Source organism: Rattus norvegicus, chromosome 6 (assembly GCF_021556685.1).
Source record: "Rattus norvegicus strain SHRSP/BbbUtx chromosome 6, alternate assembly SHRSP_T2T, whole genome shotgun sequence".
Lineage (NCBI taxonomy): Eukaryota > Metazoa > Chordata > Mammalia > Rodentia > Muridae > Rattus > Rattus norvegicus.
In genome coordinates this window covers 64,297,919-64,312,767 of record NC_141539.1, presented here as the reverse complement: position 1 = coordinate 64,312,767, position 14,849 = coordinate 64,297,919, and the positions used below count along the sequence as shown (strand labels likewise).

General features: G+C 42.1%; 1 protein-coding gene across 10 annotated transcripts in view; it reads right to left on the bottom strand.

Moving 5' to 3' along the window:
• Nucleotides 1-13,790, bottom strand: part of Immp2l (inner mitochondrial membrane peptidase subunit 2) — a 906,807-nt gene extending 893,017 nt beyond the window's left edge. For 2 of the 10 annotated variants that reach the window (XM_087551872.1, XM_087551869.1), the window contains exons 1-2: nucleotides 13,493-13,790; nucleotides 13,269-13,341 (exon numbers count right to left, since the gene is read on the bottom strand). The gene's annotated coding sequence lies outside the window, so the exon portion shown is untranslated. Of the gene's footprint in view, nucleotides 1-13,264; nucleotides 13,343-13,492 lie in introns of those variants that run through there. The other 8 variants (XM_087551873.1, XM_087551870.1, XM_087551874.1 and 5 more) reach the window with 5 other exon arrangements.
• Nucleotides 13,791-14,849: the final 1,059 nt, after the last annotated feature.

Here is a 14,849-nt window from a genome sequence, read left to right as displayed (position 1 = left end):
ACCAGCAAATGCTCCTAACCACTGAGCCACCTCTCCAGCCCTAATTCTTCATATTTCAAATTAAAAACCATACAAAGAGTTCCAGTGGTTTGTCAACATAATCTCTGATGTGTGTGTTGGCTCCATATTCCCAAAGGGAAAGTGAAGCTGAGACAGAAACAGTTCCTTGATCATGTATGTATCGATGATGTCGGAGAGCCTGAGGATGTTTTATGACCCAGTCTACATTCTGGATCTTAAAATGATGATGGTGATAAAACAACAACAAAAAATATATTTAATGCCCATTTTTAGTTTTATTATAAAAATTTTATTTAAAGAATGTTTACAGTGTTAACATCACACAGTCACTTATATTGAGATCTCAAATATCTACTGTATTGTGGAGATCACAGGACAGGAGCAGCAGTCATATTAAGAGCAAAAGATATGGGCCAGAAAGATGGTTCAGTGAGGAAAAGCACTTTCTGGAACCAGATGACCTCAGTTTGGACTGTAGGACCTACACAGTAAAAGGGGAAAGTTGATTCCTGTAAACTGTCCTTTGACGTGAGTACTGTTTACATACAAAGTGTGAGAGAATAGCAAAACCTGGTAAAATAAGAATGCAAAACTTCTGAGGGACCCAACAATCAGTTAATACACAATGAGGTTCCCTCCTCCAACAGGATCAAAAGAGGTTTTATATAAACTTTGGCCAGGGGGCTGGAGAGATGGCTCGGTGGTTGAGAGCACTGACTGTTCTTCCAGAGGTTCTGAGTTCAATTCCCAGGAACCACATGGTGGCTCATAACCATCTGTAATGGGATCTGATGCCCTCTTCTGGTGTGTTTGAAGACAGTGACAGTGTGCTCACATAAATAAAGAAAATAAATAAATCTTTAAAATAAATAAAAAATAAACTTCAGTCAGTTACAATTTAAGTGGTTAAGATAGGTAATGCATATGTACACATAGGTGCACACACTTACTTGTGTACAAACAAAATGAATGCTTAAAAGATTTAAATTGTAAGGTACTTTGAATCTCCCTTAATGACAACAATACTAACTTATTTAACAAAACTAAATAATCATTCATTATTTGAATTTGACAGTAATAAAGTCCTTATTAAAGCAACCATTAAATATGTTCCTTAAAAAAATCAATATATTCTATAAATCAATATATTCTATCTGTTGCACAGAACAAGCTAAAAGGTAAAGAGAACAGGCTGACCACTGTAGGATTCCAACTCTTCTGGAAAATGAAGACTCTCAAAGGAACAGAAGTTCCCAAGACTGAGTGGGAGAGAAGAAATGAAGAGACAGAACATGGGCATTTTAGAGCACATGGTACAATCATGAGAAATGGCGCATTTGTATAAACCCACAGAATACACCCCACCGAGAGACTTCCTTAGACAATGAAGCCTGGGTGAAACTAAAGTATCAAATTAGGTTCCTAACGGCCCGGCCGCCACACAGTCCTCTGGTGGGGCTCACTGACAGTGCAGGAGGCTGGGCATATGGAATGGAAGGAAAATACAGGAAAACTGTGCACCTCCTGTTAATTCGTCTGTGAACCTTAGCCATCCATCCTAACCTACAGGGGAACTCCTTTGCATACGCCCAGTGCTCCCTGCCATGTCTACTGTGGCCTCTCTAGCCTGTCTATCCTCCAAAGACAGGGAGGAAGCTGGGTACTGAGATGTCAAAGACAGTCAGTTATGGCAAAGGACAAAAAGGATTCCTAGAGTAGGAAAGCAGGAAAATCTGTCAGAGTAAGGCAAAGAAAGAAAAGATATTTGTGTCAAAATGTCACTACAAAGACCCACTTCAGAAAAAAATGTGGGAGGAAATTATAAAGATTACATTTCTATGATTTATTACATAGAAGAAAAGTTGAACACTTTTCTCTTCTGGGTATTCTTAGTTGAAGAAGTCAATGTTAGCACGGGATTTCTGAGATTCTCAAACTCACACAGGTCTGACACTTGAGAGTACGCGGGTTTGCTGAGGAGGCCGGACTAATAGGTCTAAACCTCTGAGTGGTTTGAGGAGTAAAAGGCTCCACTGTCAAATCAGGGACCTCTGAAAGACAGACATGATGATGAATCTGGCAGAAGCCACTGCCACCATCTGAGCAAAATACTCCCCATCCTATCTGTGGAGTCTCGGAGAGCAGCGGTCTACACTTGTTCACTGAGTATTGCTCGAGCATAAAAAAAGTCCAAAGCATTGGATTAAACATGCTGGAGGAACACACTAGAAGAGAGTAAGACACTGCCCCTTCCTTACGCAGTTTCTATTCTATGAGGCTGAAATATGGCTTGGGTGGTAGGATGTTTGCCTAGCATGTTCAAGGCCTGAATCCCCGGCACCACATGAGCCCAACAATAGAGAACTGGTGGCAGGAGCATTAAAAGCAGACTCAAGGCCACCTAAGCTACATAACACCTTGTCTTTGCAATTGGTTTCTGAGAAGTCTCCAAATAAATACAATATAAGAAAAAGAAAGAAAATGCCAAAAAGTGGCAAAAAAAAAATACCAAGAGTTTTCAAAGAGACAAACACTACAGGATAAAATTTAAGATAAAACTTTGGTGACTACTAAGTCCTGGCTACCACCAATGTTGTTAGTACTGGTTTTCTCCAATTCAATATATCACTTTTAGAATAAGAGATAAGAAAACCTTTATTAAAACCTTTTATTCTAACTTATCATTGAGGGGAAGGATCTCTTATAAAAATAATATATAAGATAAGGATAGAATATAGGAGGAGGAGGAGCAGGGGAGGAATAAGAGCAAGAAGAGAGAGAAGAAGGGGAAGGGGAGGAAGTCTAAACAAAGGAGTTGTAAACGTAATATGACATAAAGCAAAACAACTTCACTTCCATTCACCCCATAATTTATTGGTCAAAGGCAAAAGTATCACTTATGCCACACTCACATGCTGTTTCAGTGATTTACAAAGGACTCTCACATACATTCTTACCTCAATGCAATCCTATGCCAGGTTGGGGCTGTTCAAAGTCTCATACAGTCAAACCCCACAAGATGATATTCCGACAAGCCTTGCCTCATTCCCATATGTAGTTTCTCTTTCATGTGGAAGCACAGCTTGTCTATGAGGCCAACAGAATATCTAAAAATGATGAATTAGTCATAAAAACCACTCCCCTTTCCATGGTAGAATATTGGTTCTGTAGGAAGATAGATCCCATGGTATGAAGATAACCACATGGCATTTGCCAACGTTAACTTGCCAGCCACATGTGCAGGTCGTCTTGGAAATGACTTAGGCTCAGCCATGCTCCAATAATTTTAGCTCCAGCTATCATCTGAGAGCAATACCATGAGACAATGAGAGAGACTTAGAGCAGCTATGACAAAAATATGACTACTCTTTCCAGCCATTAAGTTTCTGACAATTTCCTCCCTACTTGCAAGCTTTAATAGGGCCAGACGGTGCTATGCAGGCTGCTAGTAGAGAAAAATTTATCAATAGCCTTTTCCAACAATGAACACTATGAACTACAGTGCCAACTACCAGCAAGACGTGCCCACTGGTGTAACCGTAGCACAACTGCAAAGGGAGTAAACCAACCATTCTCGCACTAGCTTTAAAACCCAGTCTACAAGTGAGATTACATGCCTGATCCTATAAACCTGGTCAAAAACCCAAGGCTGGGGAGGGAAACTCATTATAGTTGCTTAGTGAAGTTGGCATGACACCACGCTACATTCTAAAAACTTACAGTTCTACCATATACAAATGCTTCTCTCACCCGGGTGCTACCCTCATCCTTAACTAGGAAGCATCTCTTTTCCAGTATAAATGTGGTTATAATTAGTAAATCAAGATATAAATGTGAAGAAGGGACCTACAGGGAAGAAAAGGGGATAGGAGTGAGGGCCAGACAAGGGGCGGTGGAAGGCAATAGAATATACTATATACATGTATAAAATTGACAAAGGTCAAAGTCTAAGAAAAAATAATAGTTTAGTATGGTGAATGCTCAGTATGGAACAGGCAAAGGAAAAGGGCAAAATCACCATTAATGCCTACTTGAAAGCCAGCAGTGCTGGCTAGATTTATATCAACTCTACACAGACTACAGTCATCTGAGAGGAGGAAACCTCAACTAAGAAAATGACTCTATAAAATAGGGCTGTGGGCGAGCCAGTGGGCTACTTGTGAGCCAGCATTTCCTTAGTGATTGATGAGGGAAGACCCAGCCCATTGTGAGTGATGCCTTCTCTAGGCTGGTGGTTCTATAAGAAAGCAGGCCGAGACACCCATATGCACCATCCCTCCAGAGCCTCTGCATCAGCTCCTGCTTCCAGGTTCTTGCCATGCTTGATTTTTTTTGTCTTGACTTCCTTCAATGATGAACAGTGCTGTGGAAGGGTAAGCCAAATAAACCTTTTCATCCCCAAGTTTCTTTCATTGTGATGTTTCATCATAGCAATAAGACTTAGTAAGCGCTTATTAAAGCAGTCTTCTTAAAATGGTCTCAATGAGCAAATTATGAAGTTCAAATAACACAAGACAGAAAATTCTGATTACCACGGTTCAGTTGTTAGAATGTGTACATTAAAAACTGTTAACAAAGCTCATTTTAATACATAAATAATATTGCATCTAAAAATGAAAAAGAAAACTAAAGCATCCCAATTTTACATATGCCATGGCTCAGGAAACCCAATCTCCTATTGTGGAGGAACAGAGAAGAAGCAGGTGGAGGAAGAGAAGAGGAGGAAGAGGAGGAGAAGGGGAGGAAGAGAAAAACATGAGAAAGGGAGGAGTAGAAAGACAGAGGGTGGAGGAGGAAATGGGGGAATAAGAGGAAAAAGAAAGAAAGAAGAAGAAGGAGGAGGAGAAAGAGGAGGAGGAGGAACAACAAAGAGAAGAATCAGGTGTTCTCTGAACACCAGGGAAGGAGTAGGCAAACATACTCAAGTTAGTTGCCATTCAGAAAAAAACAAAACATGATGTCCAGGATGCATACAATTGAACTTTCACATTATCCTTTTTCTGGACTCCTTCCTCTCACCATAAACACTGACTCTTTCTCTTAAAAAAAAAAATGGTTCTCATTCTTGAGAACACATGAGAGCCCATGCAGAACTCTCAGTGCAGCCAGCCAGCATCCTTACATGATAGAGGTTTCTTTCTTTGGTTGGATACCCTGAAGAGGGACTGCTGGGTTCACCCTGGTTCTATTTTTAATTTATTTAAAACATCATGCTGTTTCAAGAATCACTGTACATGTTCCCTCTTTCCCATCTTGGCCAATGCTGCCTCTTAGCTAAGCAGCCATCCTAATGTAACTGAACACATGGACACAACCTAAGCACTTGCTGACATGGAAATGTATAAAGAAAGTGCAATACAATATACAGTGAAATATTATATTATTCAGTGTGCTTTCAGAAGGGAGAGAGTGCAGTAGTAAGTAGAATACATCTATAACCCCAGCAATCGTGAAGCTGAGGCAAAAGGATCATGAGTTTATGCTGAGGCTACATGGCAAGACCCTATCTCCAGAAAGAGAGAGAGAGAGAGAGAGAGAGAGAGAGAGAGAGAGAGAGAGAGAGAGAGAGAGAGCAAACCTTCCTGTCATTTGCCATAATATGGTCGAATCTGGGTTAAATAAAATAAGCCAGAAATAGAAAAAAGTGGTCCATAATGCATGATCTCATTCACACATGGAATCTTATAAAAACACAGAAAAAGAACAATGTTAACAGAGGAGCAGGACTAATATAAACAAATCTAGACATCCATTGTTCACCTGAGGACTAAAATTTAGAACTATATTCCTCCGGGAAAAGTTTTTGCTCAGTGGGTAAGTTTTAAGAGGTCTCTTGACTTCCTGGTCCACTCCTCTTTAGCATCCTTGCCTCTTTATTGGCTTGACCCTTACTTTCAATACTGCCTACTGCTTATTATACTCAACTACTTTTCCTTCTATAACTATTTATGTCCTCTGAACACTTTTATCTTTTCCTGTGCATTCAATTTCACTCTCTATATGGCAGGAACTCAAAAAGCCTCCTCTGGCCTCCTCTGTCTGTGATATTCCAGGACCCTATGTATAAGTTACCTTCTAAGCACCTTCAGCAGATGTGCTCATATGTCCTTTAACCAACTCATTCTAAAAGTGCATCTCCTCATCTCCTCATTCACTGCAGGCAGACCTCTATGAGTTCAAGGCCATCCTCATTTACATAGTGAGCTCCAGAACAGCCAGAACTAATAGTGAGGCTCCTTAAAAAAAAAAAAAAAAAAAAAAAAAAAAAAAAAGTATGTGCATGTTGGGGGGTGGGGGAGGGAGAGCCCAATAAAACCACTCATAAAAGAGGCTAGTAAAAACATCTCTCTTTCTGTGACTCTCACTCACCGCCACCCACCAAAAAGGATTCTCATTAAGGTATGTCCTTGGACTGAGCAAAAGACTGTCTCCTTCCCTATCAGCTCACTTCTGTTGATGTTCTCCATATCCCTTCTCAGCACTCCTCCCCACCCTCGCTCCCCCACCATCAAATCCCATGGGAAGCTCCTCCTTCTGGAGCTGCATGTCTTGGCTATGAATTAGTGTGGATGTAAGCAAGGAGAAGAATCTCGGTTCTTTCGGTCAAGACCTGGAAGAAAAATGAAGCCACTAGTAACACCATCTATTTCCTGGCAGTCGCTATGCTACCTTACAATCACCAGATCTCACAGCATCTGTGAGAAATTATCTCATACAGATGAGGAACTGTACCCCAGGTCACACAGCCCACTCTCAAATCTAAAAGGACAGGCCTCCAACATTTGTCAATGTCCCTCAATGTCAACGTGGAAGAGGTGTTTTAGTCATGCTGGATGGATTATCAGAATATAATCTTCTCCAAAATACTACTGTGCATGTCTGTTAGACCAGCTTTTAAAATTTTAGTCACAACCCCAGAGTTACATTAAGACAAAAAATAAAAAACAACAACAACAAAAAAAAAAAATCTGGGAAGGGCATAACATCAAGGGACAGGACAGCTCATACAAACACCAAAACAAAAACAAAAACAAAGACAAAACAAACAAACAAAAAAAAAAACCTTAGCAGCAGTATAAAGGTTTCTGAGTGCCCAATGACCAAAAGTTAATTCAAAATATGATGCAAAACAAATAGAAGGTGTTTCTTGCAGAGCTCACTAATCCGGCATCAGGAGACTTCATTTTGTACTGGACGTGGGGTCACACCATGCAACACTGAGTGCTACCTAAAACACCCAAACTCACCTTGGAGACTGCTAGAAGTTACCAGCTACAGTGTTTTTCCTGTACATGCAAAGTTTTCTGCTCTCATAGAAAACTTTTTAATTTTTGGTTTTTGAGAGAAGTTTCCTCTTCAATAGCTCTGGCCCTCATAGCCCTGGCCTTCATGGAACTTGGCTCTGCAAACCAGGTACACTCAGAGAGAGCTCTGCCTCCTGAGTGCTAGAATTAAAGGTGTGTGCCACCACTGCTAGGTCATAATAGTATAGTTCAGGAAAACAAAAACTTTAATACTTTCCCATCATCATTACTCATAACTACCAATCAGTAGCTCCATCATTATACTATGTTAAATAGCAAATTTTTTGTTTTGTTTTTCAAGACAGGGATTCTCTGTATAGCCCTGGTTGTCCTGTAACATGCTAGGTAGAACAGTCTGGCCTCAAGATCTGCCTGCCTTTGCCTTCTGAGTGCTGGAATTAAAGGCGTGCACTACCATGCCCAGCTCTAGAATCGTTGATTTTAAAAATTGTTGTTTGAATCTTTAGTCATAAGGGAAATGCAAATCAAAACAACCCTGAGATTTCATCTCACACCAGTGAGAATGGCTACAATGAAAAACTCCGGCAACAGCAGATGCTGGCGATGATGTGGAGAAAGAGGAACACTCCTCCATTGTTGGTGGGATTGCAGACTGGTAAAACCATTCTGGAAATCAGTCTGGAGGTTCCTCAGAAAATTAGACATTCCACTACCTGAGGACCCAGCTATACCTCTCTTGGGCATATACCCCAAAGATGCTCTAACATATTACAAAGACACATGCTCCACTATGTTCATAGCAGCCTTATTTATAATAGCCAGAAGCTGGAAAGGACCCAGATGCCCTTCAACAGAGGAATGGATACAGAAAATGTGGTACATCTACAAAATGGAATACTACTCAGCTATCAAAAACAATGACTTTATGAAATTCATAGGCAAATGGTCGGAACTGGAAAATATCATCCTGAGTGAGGTAACCCAATCACAGAAAAACACACATGGTATGCACTCATTGATAAGTGGCTATTAGCCCAAATGCTTGAATTACCCTAGATGCACAGAACACATGAAACTCAAGAGGGATGACCAAAATGTGAATGCTTCACTCCTTCTTTAAAAGGGGAACAAGAATACCCTTGGGAGGGAATAGGGAGGCAAAGTTTAGAACAGAGGCAGAAGGAACACCCATTCAGAGCCTGCCCCACATGTGGCCCATACATATACAGCCACCAAACTAGATAAGATGGATGAAGCAAAGATGTGCAGGCTGACAGGAACTGGATGTAGATCTCTCTGGAGAGACACAGCCAGAATACAGCAAATACAGAGGCGAATGCCAGCAGCAAACCACTGAACTGAGAATAGGACCCCTGTTGAAGGAATCAGAGAAAGAACTGGAAGAGCTTGAAGGGGCTCGAGACCCCATATGAACAACAATGCCAAGCAACCAGAGCTTCCAGGGACTAAGCCACTACCTAAAGACTATACATGGACTGACCCTGGACTCTGACCTCATAGGTAGCAATGAACATCTTAGTAAGAGCACCAGTGGAAGGGGAAGCCCTGGGTCCTGAACGGGATTGTTGGGGGGAGGGCAGTAATGGGGGGAGGATGGGGAGGGGAACACCCACATGGAAGGGAGGGGGAGGGGCTAGGGGGATGTTGGCCTGGAAACTGGGAAAAGGAATAACATTTGAAATGTAAATAAGAAATACCCAATTTAATAAAGAGGGAGAAAAAAAAATTGTTGTTTGAGTTGCTGGCATGAATTACATCCAAAGTACATAAAACAAAATTCTGGCTTGGGGTTGGAACAGAATTTCCAACAATTTCTGAGATGGTCCTAAGCATATTCCTGCCATTTTTTTTTACTACATATTTATATGAAGCAGCATTTTTGACACCGATGATTATAAAATCAGAATATGGATCCACTATAGGAAGTGCTGAAGACACTATTGCCTCCAGTCTCCAGGGAAGACTTAATTCTGTATGCAAATAAATGAGAACATCTATTTCAGTACCATGCAAATTCTCTTCTGTAATAAATGGTGAAGGTATTCATATACCAAACAACTATTTTTTAAATGAATTACCCTTATGATTTATTATAAGTACATGTTTGATTTACATACCTACTTTACACACCCTATATGCCAAGGTTTTTTTTTAAATGTGTTAGACAAAAGGGAATAAATGGGAAAACTTAATCTCTAAGCGCCCACATCATCTCTAACGGCATATGATGGGTTTAAAAAGCTTTGGTACTTTCAACTGGAAAACCAAATGCTACTTGTTATTCTTTTTCTGTAAATTAAGCTGTTAACACGTAAGCAGACTTGAAAGTGGACTTTTTTAACTTGGGAGGCAGATTTTCTGAGTTTGAGGCCAGCCTAGTGTACACAGCAAGTTGTGGGGGGCAAAGGGGGAGGGCAAGTTCCAAGACAGGGCTATACAGAAAAACTTGTATCAAACTTTCTCAAAGAAAGAAGGAAGGAAGGAAGGAAGGGAGAAAGGAAGGAAGGAAGAAAAAAATGTACTTTTAAGAACATAGTAAGTTCCTTTTTTAAGTTAAAAAAAAAGTCTAATTTAGACCAGGTAGCTTAGAACTCAAAATTAGCCTGTCTCTGCCTCCACTGTGCTTGGGATTACAGGAATTAACCAGGACATTCAGCTCAATGGGTTCTAAAGTGAGGTTTTTCTTCCTTTAAAAATGTTTTTCTTCTACAAAAACTTAGTGTAAAAACTCACCAAGAATAGGAAGTACTTCCCCTTATTAACTTGTAAGAACAGTGACACTGGAAGACACCGGTGGGGAAACGTGCTTCCGTGACCAGGTGCTGTCATTTGAATAAAACATCACACTGGGGCGGGTAGACCGGAGCTCATAACAGAAATGCCACAGACTGCAGCAGCACAGCTCATATGCCTCTATCTACTGACAAAGTGTACTCCTTAGCAAAGCGAAACCAGATGTCTGCTGTGAAGTCAAGTGTCTGTGCACTTGTCTTTCTCAGCTCCAAATGAAGTATTACATACGCTAAATACACAGCTTAGCTATATATCAGACCCACGACTTAGCAAAATCATGACAGTTTGGACATGAGGCATCAGCATTTTTATTATAATGCTTCTAAACCAAAGATGTTTCTGAAAAAGAAACCCTAACCTGGAGCACTCGGCTAAATGTGGTAGCCTGTCTGTCTCACTTTGTGAGTGGTGTCAGATAGAAACCTTTTCTCTTGTTTTTCAAGCTGACAGGACACTCTTTAGACAGAGCTGTGTGGAATGTTCTGATATAGGAAAATCAAGCCACACCAAGTGTGAATCCTTGTTTCAGAAATTCTGGGGTCAGATGTAGCAAGGCTATTCTCTGTGAAAATACATAAATCAGGGAGACTTAGTGCTCATGGGAAAGTGGGTTCTAGGCTGCTTGGAACTTTCCTAAGGAAGATCTGCAAACGATGGCTGGAGCTGGAGAGAGGTGGCTTAGCAGTTAAGAGCACTGGCTGTTCTTCCTGAGGAAGAGCTGGGTTCAGTTCCCAGCTAACAACTGTCTGGAATTCCAGTTCCAGGAGATCCAAAACCCACATAAAGACATGCAGGTAAAACATCAATGCACACAAAATAAAATAGAGTTTAAAAGGAAATAAAGAAAATAATGGGCAATCAGATAGGGAAACGGGACAGTGAGTACACAAAGGCACTGCTTGGTCCAGTCTTCTCTTTTCCTTGTTCTATTTAGATAGCATCAAATCAAACAGCATGAATATTCTACTTGGTCCCAAGTGTCAGAGCTAATAAAATTAAAAACTAGAATTCAAAGCTGCAACTAAGAGTGCAGAAACAGTGGCACACCCCTATGGTCCCAGCACTCAGGAGGCTGAAGCAGGAAGATTTCCAATTCAAGACCTGCCTCTGTTACATAGTCTGATAGGCAAGGCTGAGCTGAGGTTCTGTGGTATTGCAGTTGCTGAGGGCCTGGGTTTATCCTCCAGCACCTCAGAAACACAATAGACTGTAAAGGGGATGACATCTGATACATGAAGATTTTAGGAGAAGCTAGAAAAGGAAGAAGGTTACATTTTACCAAGTAATGGTAACATATATATATATATATATATATATATATTTTTTACACACATGTGCATGTTACATTGTATAAGTCTCATACAGATAAGCAAATACCTCAGCTGTATGCCTAGTTAAAATGGAGCTGTGAATCTCATGTCTTAAAGGTAAATACCAAAATTTTACAAATTTGTGAGGTGCACATTCTTACTTTCACACTCTTGTAAGTGCTAGTCCTAAGTAACTTTGTTTTGACCTTAGCCTATTCTCATGTCAGTAGAGAAATGGGGTTAAACATACAGAACCCCATGGTAGGTCAGATTTACTCCATCCTTAGCTGCCTTCCTGTTTTCTCAAATTAAGCATTCTTACAGAACTCAAAAACTTTCTCTCGTCTAGTTACTGTGCCCAAACTATGTATCTATTGAATTGGAAAATGACTACAACGCTATACATTATGGAAAACTGCTTGGTCTGGTCTTCTTTTTTAGGTCCTCGTTGTTCTATTTAGATAGCATCAAATCAAACAACATGAATACTGTACTTGGTCCCAAGTGGCAGAGCTAGATGCCCAAGTTCATGTCTGACTCTACCAGACATGTGGAATGATAGCACTGCCCTCACACAGCACTACTGACCTTCAAGCCACGAAAACAGCAGCAGATGGAAGTTCTCTAGCACTTACATCTAATTACTCAAACCTTCCCCAGAAACCTGTGAAAACCCATTCCCAAAACGGGCCATCTCCAACAGTCTCATTCTCCACATACTGTTTTGTTTGTTTTGTTTATGGGATTTGTGTGTGTGTGTGTGTGTGTGTGTGTGTGTGTGTGTGTGTGTGTGTGTGTGTGTGTGTTTCTTCCTTTGTTTATTGAGACAGGCCCTCATTTGTAGTCCTGGCTGGCCTAGAACTCCCTACATAGACCAGGCTGGCCTTGAAGTCACAGAGACCCACCTGTCCCTGTAGGGACTGAAGGCGGGAGCCATCACCACCAGATCTCCAGATCCCATTTTTCCCACTGTTCATTCAACACACAATGAAAGGACATCAGAGACAGGTTCCCTCATTAGTAAACAACCATGTCTTAGTTTTTCATAATATGTGAACATCCACCTCTTAACAAGGAAGTCGGGTTCATAAGTGGCATGTGCCAGGATGGGCAAGGAGGGTAAGTGTAGCTTTCCCATGGAAGTAAGCAAGCATGTGGTTTACTCTTCTTGCCTATAGCTAACTTGGATTGTAACTAAAAGTTAGCGGTGATAAATGGAAAGCCGGAGGGTTTCCAACCCGAAAGGAACCGTGTTTCCTATCACCAGACACTGACTAGGAGAAAGGCAAGTCTCAGGGAAGAACCAATGAAAAGAGATGATACTTGAAATCACAGCCAACTTCCCGGGACTTCAGCTTTTCAGAGAAGCACCTCAATGCTTGAGATAGGACCTCCCCCAATTGCTCTGTAATTATGAAAGATCTAAAAAGAACTGAAAGTATGTGAAATTGCCTGTATGTGGCCCCATGTGCTTTTTGCCCACTGTTGGCAGATTTTAAAATGTCAAGATCCCTGGAGGGATACCTGCCAAGCAAAGCCAAGATTACGTAGAGCCCTACTGTTCAGAATTACTGAATGCTACCTAGGTAGACAAGGAACCAGAGAGGAACCATAGCATCAATGTGACAGGTTAAAGAGGTTCTGAAATGAATTTTCTGTCAGGTGACTAAAAAGCTGTTATACTTCCAGTCGACTCTTTGGACTTCTGAAACCTGAAGAAAGACTTGAGCTTGGGACAAGTGACCTTTGAAGGTGGGTATCCAGTTCCTGATAAAAAGTGGAATTTGGACCCAAGTTGCCTAGGGCAGTTTCCCCACTGGCTCCTGGCTCCTTCCGCCCCTGAGCGATACTTACTTACCCTTTCTCCCGCTCTTCCTCGGTGAGAAGGGGTAAGTGGTAATATTGTACCCTCGCCCAATTTGGCCAAAATCCTAAAAGTAAAAATGACAGAGACAGGTCCTTTAAAATCTCGTGGCTCCAGCCTGAGCAGCTCCCAACAGCTGCCCACCACTCCAGGAGCAGCGTTCCCTCCCGGCCGCTCTGTGGGTATCCCTAGGCGGGGAGAAGAAGTCGGCTACTCGCCCGGATCCGGGTTCGGGTTCCCTAACAGGAGGACGAACTGAGAGGACAGCCGCGCGGCCTCGCCGGAACACGCGCACGCACGCATGCTCGCTACCGTCGCGCAGATAGCGGCCGAGCGGCTCCCCACCTCCCAGCAACGCCCACTTGGCTGAGGACAAGCCAGAGATAAGAAACCCTGCCCGGTACACAAAGGGTCTGCCTAAGCCCACCCGTGTGCCATGCCTCCCGGACCCGCCGCCCCATTCCCCGCGCACCCGCGGCGAAGTTCAACCCAGGGGAAGTCCCCGCGGCACGCCCCGCCCTCCTCGGCGGCATGCCCCGCCCTCTTCGCCGCTCGCCCCGCCCTCCACCGCCACTCCCCCATACCGGACCCCCAGCTTGGTGACAGCGGGAGACTCCGCCTCCTACGGAAGTCCCGCCCCCGAAATGCGGCTCAAGGTCGATCTGCATCCAGAAATAGGATCACATCTGATCAGGGGGGGCGATACTGAGCCGCCTGGCAGTTACAAGTTTTAAAAGCTTTAGGTCTAACTAAGCCTTAGGTCGAATCCCGGCATGGCTAAGAGGGCAAGGAAAAGCAGCAAGTCACCGGAAACTATCAGGAACCTACACGGGACCTCTCCTTGTATCGTTCTGTGGCTTTGTTTTGTTTTGTTTGCACACAGGAAACTTCCATTTTGCTCCCTCTAGCAAGCCCAAAGAAGAAAGCAGAACAGTTTTTTTGCTTCAGAGAAACTAGGGTTGGATTTTTTTATACTTAAGCTTTTGCCCTTTAATTGTACAAAATCTTAACTGTGTTATTACAACCTAGAAAAACAGTGTAACTAATGGAAAACTAAAGAGACAACAAAAATCAATTCGCTTTTTCTACCCCTCCCCAATTGTATCTTTATCTTTTCTTGCTTTATCCTTCTAGATAATGCGGAACTATCTTTCTCACGTTTAAGTAGTGTATAATGTTCTGACACTCAGCATTCAAAATTAATTCTAGAGATGCAAGAATGTAAGAGACTTAAATGGTCCAAGCCGTGATTGCACGTGTCTTTAGTCATCCCAGCACTGCTAAGGCAGAGGCAGATGGATCTCTAAGTTTGAAGTCAGCCACCCAGCCTGATCTACAGAGCTAGTTCCAGGATAGCCAGGGCTACATAGAGAAACTCTGTCTCAAAAAAAGGGGAGGGTGGCAGAAGTTGGGAAGGGGAGACTAACAGCTGATAATTGTGAAAGTCTGCCAAAGAAAACAAGATTGCTATAATGTATAGGATGTAGGTACAGTTATTCTTATCATAGCTGAAATAGTTACTGTAAGGTAAGTTTGATGGGACCAGTGCTTCATGACTTAATTCCAAGAGCATAT